Here is a 15,249-nt window from a genome sequence, read left to right on the forward strand (position 1 = left end):
TAAAAAAAAAAAAAAAAAAAAATGGACTGGGATGCCAACCCCACCAATGAACAGAACCAGTTCCTAAGCAAGGAACATTCCTGGTACTCCTTATACTGGAAGACCTGACAACATTTATCCAGCAAGATTTCAGAATTGTTATGGACTACTGATGGCAGTCTTCCTCTAGTTCTTCCCTGTTTTGGTTAGAAATGTCTCTTACACTGGTCTGTCCCATTCTCACCTTTATGTGTTGAGTATGTAGAGAAGATAACCTGTCTTTTTAGTCCATAAGCCTTTATTTTTTTAAGTTATAGTTGATTTGCAGTGTTGTGTTGATTTCTGCTATACGGCATAGTGACCCAGTCTCTCTCTCTCTCTCTCTCTCTCTCTCTCTCTCTCTCTCTCTCACACACACACACACATTCTTTTTCTCATACTATCTTCAATCATGTTCTACCGCAAGAGGTAGAATATAGTTTCCTGTGCTATACAGTAGGACCTCGTCGCTCATCCATTCTAGATGTCATAGTTTGCATCTACCAACCCCAAACTCACTGTCAATCCCACTTCTTCTCCCCTTCCCCTTGACAATCACAAGTCTGTTCTCCTTGTTCATGAGTCTGTTTATGTCTGTAGAGAGGATCATTTGTGTCATATTTTATATTACACATAGAAGTGATATCATATGGTATTTGGCTTTCTCTTTCTGACTGACTTCACTTAGTAGCAGAATATCTAGTTGAATCCAGGTTGCTGCAAATGGCATAATTTTGTTCTTTTTTATGGCTGAGTAGTATTCCAGTGTATATATGTACCACATCTTCTTAATCCGTTCATCTGTTGACAGGCACTTAGGTTGTTTCCATGTCTTGGCTATTGTTAATAGTGCCTCAGTGAATATAGGAGTGCATGTATCTTTTTCAATGAAAGTTTTATCTGAATATATGCCAGGAGTGGGATTGCTGGGTCATATGGTAGTTCTATATTTAGTTTTCTGAGGTACCTCAATGCTGTTTTCCATAGTGGTTGTACCAATGTGCATTCCCACCAACAGTGTAGGAAGGTCCCCTTTTCTCCATACGCTCTCCCGCATTTGCTATTTGTTGACTTGTTAATGATGGCCATTCTGACCAGTGTAAGGTGTACCTCATTGAATTTTTTATTTTAATTTCTCCAGTAATTAGTGATTTGAGCATTTTTCCATGTACCTACTAGCTATCCATATGTCTTCTCTAGGAAAATGTCTGTTTAGGCCTTCTGTACATTTTTTGATTGGGTTGTTTATTTTTTTAATTGATTTGTATGAGCTCTTTTTATATTTTGGAGATTAAGTCCTTCAATTCCATCATTTGCAAAGATTTGCTTCCATTCTCTGGGTTGTCTTTTCATTTTTGTATTGGTCTCCTTTAGTGTCCATAGGTCTTTATCTCAAGAGATCACACTCAAAAAACTGGATCCAGAATGCCTCAACTATATCTGAGGCTAAATTGTGGCTTAATCATATTCACTAGGAGATAGAGGACACAAAGGGAGCAATGAATCATGCCTTTCCCCATTCCTACAGAAAAGTCCTTTTTCTCTGATCACACTCCCAAATCCTCATGTATCATTTTCATTGCCATCTCATTTATTTTCCCAAATGTTCGTGAATTAGGCATACATACATGTACACACACTTACACCTATTTATTGATTCAAGAGTTTTTAAAAACATTTGTAAAACATGGTCCCTATTGCGTGTGGAACTTGATGCTAACACCAGAGATGCAAAAATGAGTAAACAGGTTCAGGGATCTAATTGTACTGTAACGAGTAAACATGCATTCAAGATGGTATGACCATGGATTCCTTGGGTAATACCTTCTAACAGTCTGTGATTATTTGATTTTTAATCCTCATATTATAGGCAAAAGTCAAAAGTCTTCCTTGTATTCTTGTACAAGTTAAACATATATTAGGAGTTCAGTAAATACTTGGTTGATTCATGGTATGTTGCTTTAGGCAAACTTTGTTTTCCCAAAGACACTGAGATATTCTATGACTAATATGTCTTGATTTCATAGAATTCCTATAATAGCTATCTACAGTCTCCATTTTCTTCCAAAGATTAATCTGGTTTGGATGGGAATTTTTGATAAAGACAGATCTATCACAACCTATAAAAATAACTCAAATTATATCCAATTGTGGTGCCACCGTTCCTGTGGGAAGTACCAGCTCTGTAAGAAAGCATGATCTTAAAACAACTTTTAAACAATTTGCTGCTTACTCTCTTGCTTTATGAGGAACAACTTGAGATTTATCATACTTGATCGGTCCTCAGGGAAACATTTACTATTTTCAACAAGATTTACACAGGAAACCTCCCCACACACGTCCCCCTAAGACAAAATGTATCCTTTGAGACTGTAGATTTAGAGTGAACCATAACTGATGTGTGTTATGAAAATAGTCCATTATTTATAGATGGATGGATTTATTGCAAGATCTCTTGACTTCCTACATGTGACCCATCATTCCAAGATAAGGTCACTTTCAATTATTAGCCCTGATATTAATAATCTATATATGTACGTGCCACTTTATAGATGGCAAGTATTTTCATATATATGTTATTTTTGTAACATTTGAAGGTATTGTGTAAAATATGGTCATCTTAAAATAATTGATACTTGATTTGGGAACATGTATTGGTGATAGAAACAGCAGTTTCGTAAACCTACTATGTGCCCAGTGCTTTCCCATGTCGTTTCATGGTGAAAGTGCAAGTCTCAGAACCACACTGATTTCTAACCTGGCTTACGACTCACAAGCTGGGTTATTTGGGTAAGTTGTAGAATCTTTGAGCCTCAGTTTTGTCTTCTGTGCATGAGCGATAGCTGCACCTCCTGCATAGGCTTTTTGTTGTGATCATAGGAATTACTACATGTGAAATGGGTAGAAGGTGCTTGTCACAAAGCAATAGAAACATGGTAACTTACGATTTCTCATAGCACGCCCATGTCGACATAATTATTGCCTCTATTTTGCAGATGAGGAAAGAGAGTTTACAAGCAAATTACTAGAAAAGGTAGCCTTCAAATCCTAATCTAAATACTCTAAATTCATCTCTAGTAACAATGCTTGATGTTTTAATAAGATCAAAGGTATTTCATGTAATGATTGTTGCTGATTTTTTCTCTGTCCACAACAAAAAAGCAGTAACTTTAACCAAGGATAAGGCTTAAATTATTTTCTACACTTATATCCTCTATAGTATTTTCTAGACTTTCTTGTTTTAAACCTCCCTTGAACCAATTTTATTTGTAATACAGTTTACTTCTCTTTTGTTTTTCCTTCTATTTCCCCAGTGCTGAGCAAAACACCTGGTTATACAAAGATGAATGCACTCATTTGGAGTTTAGATTCTGTAGTAACCACTTTACCTTTTTTATTAGTCTTTAAAATCATTTAATATCAAGTCCATCTTAAAATGTACCAATTATTTCCCAAATGGAGGTAGAGCTGTTTTATTCCCTATTGGCTCCAGTTAAGGTCTATACATTGCCTCTTGTTATATTTCTTAATTCTCTTTTAATCCAGAAAGGATTCCCTCTTCTCCCTTTTCTCATTTTTGTGGAAATGATTCATTGGCCAGTGGTAAAACCCACACATGGACCATTTCTCCAGTTCGATGGATTTATCCATGCTCTGAGCAACAAACTGAGTAGCCGTGGACAGGAACAATGATGCCGACTGCAAAATGCTGTCAATATATTGAGATGGCTGAAGTTGTTTCATTTCAACTCGGGCTGCAGTTTATCTTGAGATAGAGAAATGCTTAACTTTTCTTTACAGTCTTCATAAAGCTATTTTTTATTCTTAAAGAATATCTGAAATGTATGTTCAGACTTTTGAAAGTAAGTTGATACATATATTCATGGAGTTAAAAAATAATTAATATTTTGATATCTAACTATGTCTATATGAACTCTGAAATACATTTTAATTATTTTTAAGAAAAAACACTCACATAAAATATTTCCCACCTATTGATTATAATTTGGCTCTTTATTTTATATTATTTCCTTGGTTTTTCAAATAGGAGAAAGGCTACTAGGATGAGTTGAACTGTTTGTGAATCCAAATAAGAGTAAATAAATGTTTAATGAGCCATTCTTAATGCATCTTATGTCAAGATGCTTCTTCCAAGGGTTGGTGTGTAATTTTATAACACAGGCTGCAGTTCTTGAACATTTTATTGTATTTGAAAATTGGGGGAATTAGTAACACTCCTAAGGTGGTTTTACTCCATGTCACAAAACACAGCTCTTTATTTGCTTTTAAAGGTGGAAAAGGATAGAAGGGGAACAGCAAGGTATGAACATGCTTTTATACAACACACAGGGCAAGAAGGATTACTTTACATTCCTCTTGTCTGAAATTATCTAATCCTATTCTATACCATCTTTGTTTGTCATTCCCCTGGTTATGTGGTTACACATAGGCAGGCTTTGTTTCTGTATCCAAAACTGTTATCAGGTTACCTTTAAAATTTGGCATACGGCAACAGAAGGGTCAACAGTGCCACCTTCCTCATGGTTTGTATGACTTCATTAGTGAACTAGAACTGTGGGAACCAATTTTCTAGGCGACGCTGAAGTCATTAGAAGCAATAAGGAGACTCGATGTTTAAACAGCTTCTAACCCTCATGTATCTTTGTATCTCCTGAAGTAAATCCTTTTACTATTTACTTAGAATATATTGGGTGGGTTCTGTTCATAGGTTATTGTCAGCCTATGTGGATCATTTGAGAAGTACCCATTTAATAACCTGTAGTTTCATTTCCTATGCAAAATAGGCAGTGTTTCTAATTTAACTAAAAGAATCAGGAGACTCGATTTTTGAATAGTTTCAAACCCTCATGAGATGACAATATTGAAGAAAAATTAGAAGGCAATTTCTGTTGTCCATAGATAAAAGTAGACAGAGAGTTTGAGGATAGTGGAGAGCTTTTATAGGGAAAACAAATTTATTTTGTTACCTTAACATAGAGAACTTTTGGCTCTAAAATTCTATACTTTTATGTTTTATGGGGATGGTTTTATTGAGGATGGGTTGTCACAAGAGAAAAACTGCCCAAATAAAATTAACCAGTTGTGCTATTTCAAAAATCTTAAAATAAGAATTTATAAGACTATTGCTTTCAGTTTTTCTTAACTTTAAAGGCTGTACATAATCATCTTCAAACCCAGAAGAGTGAAAGTACCATAGTCTCTGGTCCTTGGCATGTAGCTGCTATTGAAATATAAAAAATCACCCTGTCATTTTTGTTTATTTATTGCATCCAGAAATTAAGTATATAGCTCACAGTATTTGTTGAGTTTTAATAGAAGGTTGTGCCATTCATGCAGCTGACACTCCCCCTCCCCTCCTTCTGTAGAAAGTGCTGCAGGAAAATTAACTCTTGTTCTGTGCCAGATGGTGGGAGCCCAGAAATGAGAAATTGGAGCCAGAGAGGACAGATCAGGTCAGCTGGGCCACCTCCCCTGCCAGTGTAGCATCACTCAGGCTAGGCAGCTTCAGTCTGCCCTCTAGCTTGTGTTTGATAAGCATGTTCCCCAACCTGGGGCTCTCTGTTGCTTTTTAAAATCCCACAGATATTGACATCACTGATTTTGTTTTTGTTTATCATCATTTTGCAAAGCTGCATCATGTAACTCCACGAAGTCATCTTCAATATTAAGTATCTCTGCCATACCTACTTCAGTCAGCCTGCTTGCCCCTTGTTTTGTCATGGTCCTGCATGCTATTTATTACATAAGGGAGATTTTATCAAAGCATGATGAGGACCTTAGAGGCTATTGTGTACAAAACATTACTCAAGATAGAACTGCTTATAATTTTTTATAAGAGCTCATGTAATTATGTTGGGGATACTGTCGTATAAACTTCATCCTGGTCATATCATGTGGACTGATTACTGCTGGTCTCTATTCCAGGGTGCATTCATTTTCTAAGGTTGCTAAGAAAAAAAAAAATACCACAAGCTGGGTAGCCTCAAACAACAGAAATGTATTCTCTCTCAGTTCTAGAAGCTAGAGATTAGGTATGGTGTTGGCGGGGTTGGTTTCTTGCAGAGTCTCTAAGGAGAATCTGTTCCATTCTTCTATCCCAGCTTCTGGTGGCTGATGGAAATCCTTGGCCTTCCTTGGCTTGTAGGCTCATCACTGAATCTCTGCCTCATCTTCACATGATGTCCTCTGCTGTGTGTCTGTGTCTCTGTGTCCAGATTTCCCTGTTCTGAGAAGGCTATCAGCCATATTGCAGATACCCTGGTATAATATCCTCTTAACTTGATTATGTCTGCAAAGACCCTGTTTCAGAATAAAGTCACACTCACGAGATCCAGGTGGACACGAGTTTTGGTGAAAACTATTTAATTTAGTACACACAAGTTGACAAACTTTTTCTCTACAGGGCCAAATACGAAATGTTCTAGGCTTTGCTTTGGTGAAAACTGTTTAAGTTAGTACACACAAGTTGACAAACTTTTTCTCTACAGGGCCAAATAGGAAATACTTTAGGCTTTGCAGATGGTAGGGTTGCAGCTACCCAACTCTGCCATTTTTGTGCTAACACAGCCATATACAATACAGAAATAAACACCTGTGACTCTGTTCTAATCAAACTTTATTGATGGACACTGAAAACTGAATTCTGTATAATTTTTGCATCTTGTGAAATACTATTCTTTTGATTTTTTTCAATCATTTAAAAATGTAGCAACCATTCTTGTCTTGAGCGTCATACAGAAGCAGGTGGTAGGCGGGATTTGATGCACAGGTCATTGTTTGCCAACTGCTGTTTCATTGTCTTACTGAAGTATTGGACTCCGAATTTAATATGAAGAGTAGTCAGTCTAGTCTAGATAAATAAATCATGGCTGCTACCTGCAAAATGTTGCCTTTTTCTGTTTTTTGATTTGCTGATTTTTACAAAATTTTTATCCAAATAAAGCAATCATGTTGTTTATAAAATCAAGCGTTTGTAATATGAAATGCAAATTTATTTCCTGTTTCTGATTCATTCTCGATTTAATGCTACCCAAGGGAAACTACTTAAATTATTCCAGTTATTTTATCTGTTTCTGTTGGTTTTATGTATTTCAAACGGGCATATTTATGCAACTACTGCTCAGTGTTTTACTTTTTTTGATACTTATTGGTGTCTTACTAAACAAGAAATATTTAGCTTTCTTAAAGGTCCTTCCTCTGCTTTCTACTTACTACAAATGGTGTCCACTCAAGAGCAAATCGGAAGGACTTTACCGCAGAAAGCTGTCCTTCCTGGTTTGGGACAAGAGCTTGCACAGGGCTCCCTATCCTGCTTCCTATCAGGATCATTTCGTTGCTTAACAAAGAATCACTCAGTTCAGTTCAGTATGTATTCCTCTTGAGTGGACATGAATAGTAAGAGTCAGATGTAAAGAGAGGAAGCTGCGTGGTAGTTCTGAGATGGTAAATGTGTACAGGACACAGCCTGTGGGTGAGTAATGTCCGTCAGTGCCACCAGGGAGTCAGCTCTATGGTCATTGTCATCCATCTCCTGATTCACTTTCACCGTGATACTTCATTTCATTTTATTTTTATTTTATTAAGTATGGTTGATTTACAATGTTATGTTAATTTCTGCTGCATGGTAAAGTGACAGATACAGATACAGATATAGATATAGATGTAGATAGATACATATTACTTTTCATATTCTTTTCCATTATAGTTTATCACAGGATATTGAATATAGTTCCCTGAGCTCGACAGTAGGACCTTGCTGTTTATCCATCCTATAAATACTAGCTTGTATCTATCTGCTAATCCCAAACTCCTAATCCTTCCCTCTGCCTTGATACTTCATTTTAGAAATCTCTGACCAGTTTGCCCAATCACATGGATTTTTGTGGATTTTTATAGCCAGAATTATTTGTTATGTGAGCATATTACAGTGCGCAGCCTTACCTCTCTTTGTAGAGACAGACACTGAATTCTGCAGGAAGGGACTGCAGTAGGTATAGTTTCTTTGTTTTGCCTGTGACACTCCAGTTTTTAAAGGGATTCTTAACTCTGACAATATCCCTGCCCATATGTACTGAGAAAAGCTTTTTACAGCCTGTATGTATGCCTGTGTCAGATTTATATACATTGTTTCATGTATGTAATAGGTATTTTTTAATATTGGATTCAGGAATTTCAACTACTCAATTTTGCTGTTTGGTAGAAATGTTTGAATGTTAATGAATAATTAATAGCTAAGGTTGAGTAAATAAATCCCCTTGACACTAAGTATCAATTTTTTGGTAGGAGAAATACACGTTAATTTAAATTAAAGACTCTCATGAGTCCTATACATATTCTGTTATTTTTATCCCCTTTGAATTATTTCAGCATCAAGCATATTCTAGGCCATAGGTTGTTTTTCCAGTTGCCTTTTTAAGGTAATGGGGTCATGTAATTTGTTTTAGCTCAAAACTGTTGACTTTGCTGGAATGCATAGTAGCTATTTTAGGTAATGCAGGCCTATTTCAGTCAATATATTATGCCAATCTTAATCTCTTAGATAAGGATTTAAGATTTAATGTGCTTAGAGCACATTTCAACATTACACACATGAAAATGAGCGTAATAAAACAAAACAAAAAAACCCTCAGTGGAATAATGCTCATTATTATTATTGTTTTTTCTCTGTGGTAACACTAAAAAGAAGCATAAATGCAAGAGGGAAACATGTGTGAACAGAAAGACTGTTCTGACCCAGTCTTCTTCCAGACGTCTTTTCTCTGTACCTCTGTGTTCTTAAGAATCTGAAGCCCAAGAGAGAACCAAAGATGGTTTCCTTATGTTGTATCAGAAAATGTATCTCCTGTTGCTAGCCGCTGTGAATCAAAGTCATCTTGTATGATGACGAGTGGTCAGGTTCATAAAAACACAAGCAAGTTGTATTTTATTAGGTTAATCAATAGAAACTCCTGGAATTTCTCCTTCATATGCCTGAGGAGATCTCTTCAAAATAACATTTGGCTGATGTCCCTACTAGGGGCTATACTCGGATAAAGCAATGCATTTGATCTCAGAGAGAGTAAGGTTTTATTTGGTTGTAACGCTGTATCCACTCCATTTACTAAATTGACTCAGAGGTTTTTTTTTTTTTTTTTTTTTTCCCACTTTCAAATCTAATGACAGACTTAGCAGCGTGAATCTGGAGATATTAATGTTAATACTAGATTAATTGGATCACCAGCTGTTTTAATTTAGCTTGTTTCTTTGTCCTAGGCTTGAATTGAAATTATGTGATGTGATCTAGGACATGATCATTCATGATGTGAAGCTAAGAAATGGATAGTTTTACAGAAAAGGTGGATTTTTTTTTGAGGTGGAAGAAACTATATGGTTTAGGCAGCCCCTAGGTTAACATGAGTAAGCTGAGGCAGAGATAAGTGAGTTGCCATGAGGCACAGATTTCCTTAGATGTGGCCGTACATTCAAAGCTCTGAAATCTCAGTTGAGCACGCAAGCAAATTTAATTTATTATACTTCTATTTCTTCTTCACATGTAGGAGGAAGATGTGCCTAAGGTGAACCACCAGAGGACTACCTTATAGGTAAGTCCCAATACAGACATTGGCTAAATTGTGACATAGAGACAGTACACCCTCTGAAGCTTGTCTCCCAGCCAGTGTATCTTTTCAAGATGAAAAGACCAACTCAAGTCTTTTTAACATCAATAAAATGAAAAACTCAAATGCCTGCTGCTAAATACTGCCTTTATGATTCAAAATATGTCATCCCTTCCTAAGATAATTAACCATTTTAATAGGAAGATCTTGAATATTAAAAATCATTTAGATGCTAAAATTCATATTTTCCTGTTGTATATCAATATATGCATATATATATAATACTTATGTTGTATAGTAGCTTCTTCCTTAAAGTCAAATAAATAAATCTGTATGCAATCAACTATCTTTTCTGCTGCTCTCTGTTAATATGATCCTTGTTATTTTTCTAGAGGTTACAATGGTTTTCTAATATGTGATATTGTGTTAGTTTGGGCATATAGATGTTCTATTTAACACACTTAATATAAGAAAACCATAACTCACCTATTAAATTTACTTTCCGAAAAAAAGCTTAGGAAACATTTTTTCTTGACTAGTCTTTGAAATAAAAACTATTTTTCTTATTATTGTTAATTATGGTTAATCCTGTGTTCTGGAAAATATCTATAAATAGAACACTATTTTTTATCTGAAATCTAGTTTTGTGGTAAAAGCATGCTGATAAATGGATAAGAGCTAATTATTTCAAGTTGGTAAGGAAATCCTCTTACTATATCAGGTTCAAGGAATGGTCATTTAGTTCTTTGAGGATCTTCTTGTCTGTGATATACCAATAGAGCAGGGATTCTGCTCTAAGGAACTGTCAGCGACACCGCGTCACACACTGGGCCTGTGGTCTGGTGGGATGTACATCGTTGGGGTCACTAGCCAAACAGACTGCATGTCTTGTGACCTTTAAACAGTTGCTTTGCATGATTAATAAAATGCTTTGCACAATCCATATGAGTAAATGATGTTCCCATCATAAGGTTTGATTTTCCAAGACCAAAAAGTGGTTTAACTCTGAATAACTCTAAACTACATGAAAAAAACCCTAGATGGTTCTTTAATCTTTTAAATTATCACTCATCATTTGTACTTTAAGTGTTTAAAATGTAGCCTATTTTCTTAAAGACAGCTATGAAACTTTTCCCATTCCTGACATTTTCTTATATGTATGTACGAAAAAAGAAAATTTAGAAGATTAGGAAAAATAAAAATATAACTTTATATATGTAATCTAAATAAATTATTTATCTACATAGCACATTATAAATAGTATTAGATAGTATTTATGCATAGAAAAGAACTATATATATTCATGTGTATATATATATATATATATATACACATAAACACAAGCATATATATATATATATATATATATATATTTTTTTTTTTTTTTACATCTCTATCTGTAAAGAGAATATACCATAGAGAGAAAATGTATTATATAATTACTGGAAAAATGTACCAAAGTATAAACAGTTAGTATCTTTCATTAGTAAAATTAAGCGCAATTTCTGTTATTTTCTGTGTATTCTAAGTTGTGAGCATGTGTTACTTTTAAAGTAGACTACACACACACACACACACACACACACACACACACACAGTATAGCTTCTTTGTTCAAAGAACAACTTTTTGAAATATCAAATACCCCTTTCACAGATCAGTCTGATGGTTTGCATAAACAGATTAAAAGCATGTGGAATTAATTTTCATAGAAATGTATTTTGACTGAAAAATTTTTAAAGAACAAAGAGCTTTCAGGAATTTTCTAAAGTTTAATTTTATCTCCCAAACAGCATTTGGCTACCTAATTATAATGCGTTATGAGCGGTACAGTAGGTGATTTGGATGAAGAAATGTATTTTTTTTTAGATAGGCAGGTTTAAAATGCCTTAACATTTTAATGCTCTGAAATCCTTACACAATTTCCTGTAAACATTTGAATATGATCGCTAGTCACATTTAGTTAGCCCACAATCGTTAAAAATATGGAATGAAGTACCTACAAAAATTGAAAAAAATCATTGTTCTTGAATTACTAAATCATTTTAATTGCTATTATTTAGTTATTATTTAAGTTGTTTATAGTTTTAAGCATCTCTGACATATCTGTGTGTGCAGCATTTACTGAAAACGTGTTTTAATTTTGGCCATGTTAATTAAGGTGCTCAAGATGCTCCAATTGATGGAAGTATTCAAAGGTGAAGCCACAGGTAAGAAGTCTTTTTGTCAAATATTCATGTGTCTGCTGCCCTGACTTGGCTTCTCCAAATTGAAATGGAATTAAATCTCCTAAAATTCCTATACAAGTAAGACTTATACAAAGACACCAGGACTTCTTTATGTTTTGTCACAGTAAAAATGAAAAATAAATATGTATTTTAAGACAAATTATTTCTGATGAGAAAAAGAAAAGAATGTTTGGAAATGCTTTTTTTAAATGGATTTTTAAACATATGCTTCTGATAAAAACAATTTTTAAATAAAATTGAACTTCGATATAGGGTCGCTCTAGACTTTAAACTGGAGATGGCAATTTGAGAAGCTGATCTTCTTACCAGGCATCACTGTTCTTGATGTCTCTATTAGCCTTCTTCCCTCCCTAGCCTCGCACTAATCTAGCAGCATTGTAACTCTAGTAATATTGTAACTCTTGCCACCTGTAACTGCCTTTCTATTGTATTCCAGTTCTCCACCTACTATTTTATTGAAATATCTTTTTCTTTACTCACCATCTCCTTAGTTTCAGGGAGTTAATTTTTTTTGAAGCACAAATTTTAAGAAACAAACAAAGCATGCAACATTAAATTGAAGATATTACGCTAAAATTATAATAGTAAAATTCATTCATTCATTCAGTGGAAATGAATCCAGCTAGTATCCATGAGGATGCAGATTCGATACCTGGCCTCACTCAGTGGCTCAGGGATCCCATGTTGCTGTGGTTGCAGGGTAGGCCAGCAGCTGTATATATACATATGGCAAACTGGCTATGTTTTGCTTATTGGATATGATTTTGCTTATGTTTTTATATCTTCTACACTGTATTAATTATCTATAGGTACTTCAGAAAAATGAGTATTTATCCTCAGAAGTGGAATCGCTGAATCACATAGTAGTTCTGTGTTTAATTTGTTGAGGATCCTCTGTATTGTTTTCCGGAGTATATGTGCTTATTCACAAGCCCACCACCCGTGCTGCAGGTCTCCCTTTTCTCTGCATCCTTGCCAGCACTTGTCATCTCCTGTCTTTTTGATGATGGCTATTCTAAGAGGCATGAGATGATATCTCATTGTGGTTTTAAATTGCACTTCTTAAATGACTAGTGATACTCAACATCTTTTCATGTACCTGTTGGCCTTTCATGTATCTTCTTTGGAGAAATAGTCACATCCTTTGCCTACTTTTTGATTGAGTTATTTGGTTCTTGCTATTAAGTTGGATGAGTTTGATATGTATTTTGGATATTAACTGCTTGTCAGATATATGGTTTGCAAATATTCTTCTCCATTTTGTAGCTGTGCTTTTACTTTATAATGGGTTCTTTTGCTGTGCAGAAGTTACTGTATGATCCTACTTCTGATAATACATCCAAAAAAAAAAATGAAAACATTAACTTGAAGAGATAACTACACCTACATGTTTATTTACTGCAGAACTACTTAACAATAGCCAAGAAGTGGAAATAAGATGTGTCCATCCATAGATGAATGAATAAAGAAATTGGGATAGATAGATATAGTAAAATATTATTCTATTCAGCCATAAAAAAGGAGGAAATCCTATCATTTCCAATAACACGGATGAGCCCTGATGGCATGATGCTATGCGAAATGAGTTAGAGAAAGACAGATACTGTATGATCTCAAATGTGGAATCTAAAAACAAAACAAAGCAAACAAACATCAGCAAAAGACAACAAACTGATAGAAAAAGAGATCAGACTTGTGTTACCAGGGGCAAGGGTGAGGAGAGAGGACTGGAGGAAGATGGACAAAAGGCACAGACTTCCAATTAGAAGATAAATTAAGTGCTAAGGATGTTAGGAACCACATGATGGCTTTAGCTAACAGTGCTGTATGGTATATAGGAAATTGGTTAAGAGAGTAAATCCTAAGTTCACATCACAAAGGAGAATTTTTTACCTTTTTTACTTGTATTTTTGTTATATAGATATGTATATATATATATAGAAACAATGGATGCTAGCTAAACCTAGACCCTGCTGTGATAGTCACTTCATAATATGTTTAAGTCAAATCATGATGCTGTATGCCTAAACTAAACAAACAACACATAAATGAAGGCAAGAATTGTTAAATATAGCAGCATAGGTTTTTTTTTTTTTAAATGAGTACTTATTACCTCTTAGTTTGGGGGGGTGGGTCCAGAATATGAGAATGACTTAGTGGTATGGTTATGGCTCAGGTGTCCTATGGTTGTTGTCATGCCATTGGCCAAAGCTTCAGTTTTGTAAGGAATCAGTAGGAGTCCCTTTTTCCAGTTTACTCACTTAGCTCTTGGGAGGCTCGAGGGCCTTGCCAAGTAGGTTCTACAGGGCTCTTGAAATGGTAGCTGGCTTATCCCAGTGAGAATAATCTGAGAGAGGGAGAACCAGAAAACCTCCAAGATGGAAGCCACAGTATCTTTTATAACCTGACCTCAGAAATGACACACTACCACATCTTCCATATTCTACTGATCACACAGACCACTTCTCAAAAAATGTGGGAGGTGTCTTCATGAGGCTGAGTACCAGGAAGCAGGGTTGATCGAGAGCCATGTGGGAGGCTGACCGCCACAGGCTCTGAATGTGAAACACCCCTTAGTCTGCTGGTCCTGGGCTACTCATCACTAAGTTCTCAATCTCCAGCAATGGTTCTGGGTATAATGAAGGAGTACCTCTTCCTTCTTTGCTTTCTGATAACAAACATATTTCACTATCCTAGAATCTTAGAGCTAACAGGGTTTCCAGCGAAAAGCTTATTAACTAATGCTCAGATTTTTTTTAAAGAAGTGGCAGTTGAACTAGGGAAGATGAAGTAAGTGGCACAGAGTCATGTAGCCCTTCAGAGGCATGTTCAGTGTTTTGACTATAGTCTCAGCGAGTCTTCTACAGCAGCCTCTGGAAATCTATTATTTTTCTACTAGATTAACTTTAATCCTAATGATTCATACCTTAACGGATATAATATTGAATCAGAACATAGTCCCAGAATAGCAGTTGACTGATTTCCTGAAGAACTTCCCATCACAATTCTTGAGTCTTGTTTTAAGCTTGGTTTATTTCAGTATCCATTTAAATGGACTGACGGGACCCAGCCTCTGCCTTTTCCACCTCATTTTCACATTGCCACTGGGGCTTGCCCTCTAAAACTCAGACTTGACCTGGTGACTTGCATCTTCGTTTGTTACCAGCGGATTCACTGGGTCAGACAGCACTAAATAATGCTAAGGTGTATACAAATATTTAGATCAATGTTTTTGATATTTATTTTAAGAAACAGAGATGGAGGAGGGAGAGGGGGAGAAAGAGAGAATGAAAGAAAGAGACTGGTTGATAAATAGGAGAGGTTGAAAGGGAATATATGTATTTTTAAAGGGCTCTACATATTAAAA

The 15,249-nt window shown here is 35.4% G+C and overlaps 1 long non-coding RNA gene across 2 annotated transcripts in view; it reads left to right on the forward strand.

Annotated features, from left to right (window-relative positions):
* LOC110255714 (uncharacterized) overlaps positions 1 to 15,249 on the forward strand; it is a 754,959-nt gene that overhangs the window by 319,640 nt on the left and 420,070 nt on the right. For both annotated transcript variants that reach the window (XR_014818117.1, XR_002336416.2), the window contains 2 exons: positions 9,576 to 9,620; positions 11,795 to 11,843. This is a non-coding gene — a long non-coding RNA (uncharacterized LOC110255714). The remainder of the gene's footprint in view (positions 1 to 9,575; positions 9,621 to 11,794; positions 11,844 to 15,249) is intronic.

This window comes from Sus scrofa, chromosome 10 (genome assembly GCF_054392235.1).
Source record: "Sus scrofa isolate SSC_HxYL_T2T_F1_AM1 chromosome 10, Sscrofa_HxYL_maternal_Yorkshire_Landrace_v2.0, whole genome shotgun sequence".
Classification (NCBI taxonomy): domain Eukaryota; kingdom Metazoa; phylum Chordata; class Mammalia; order Artiodactyla; family Suidae; genus Sus; species Sus scrofa.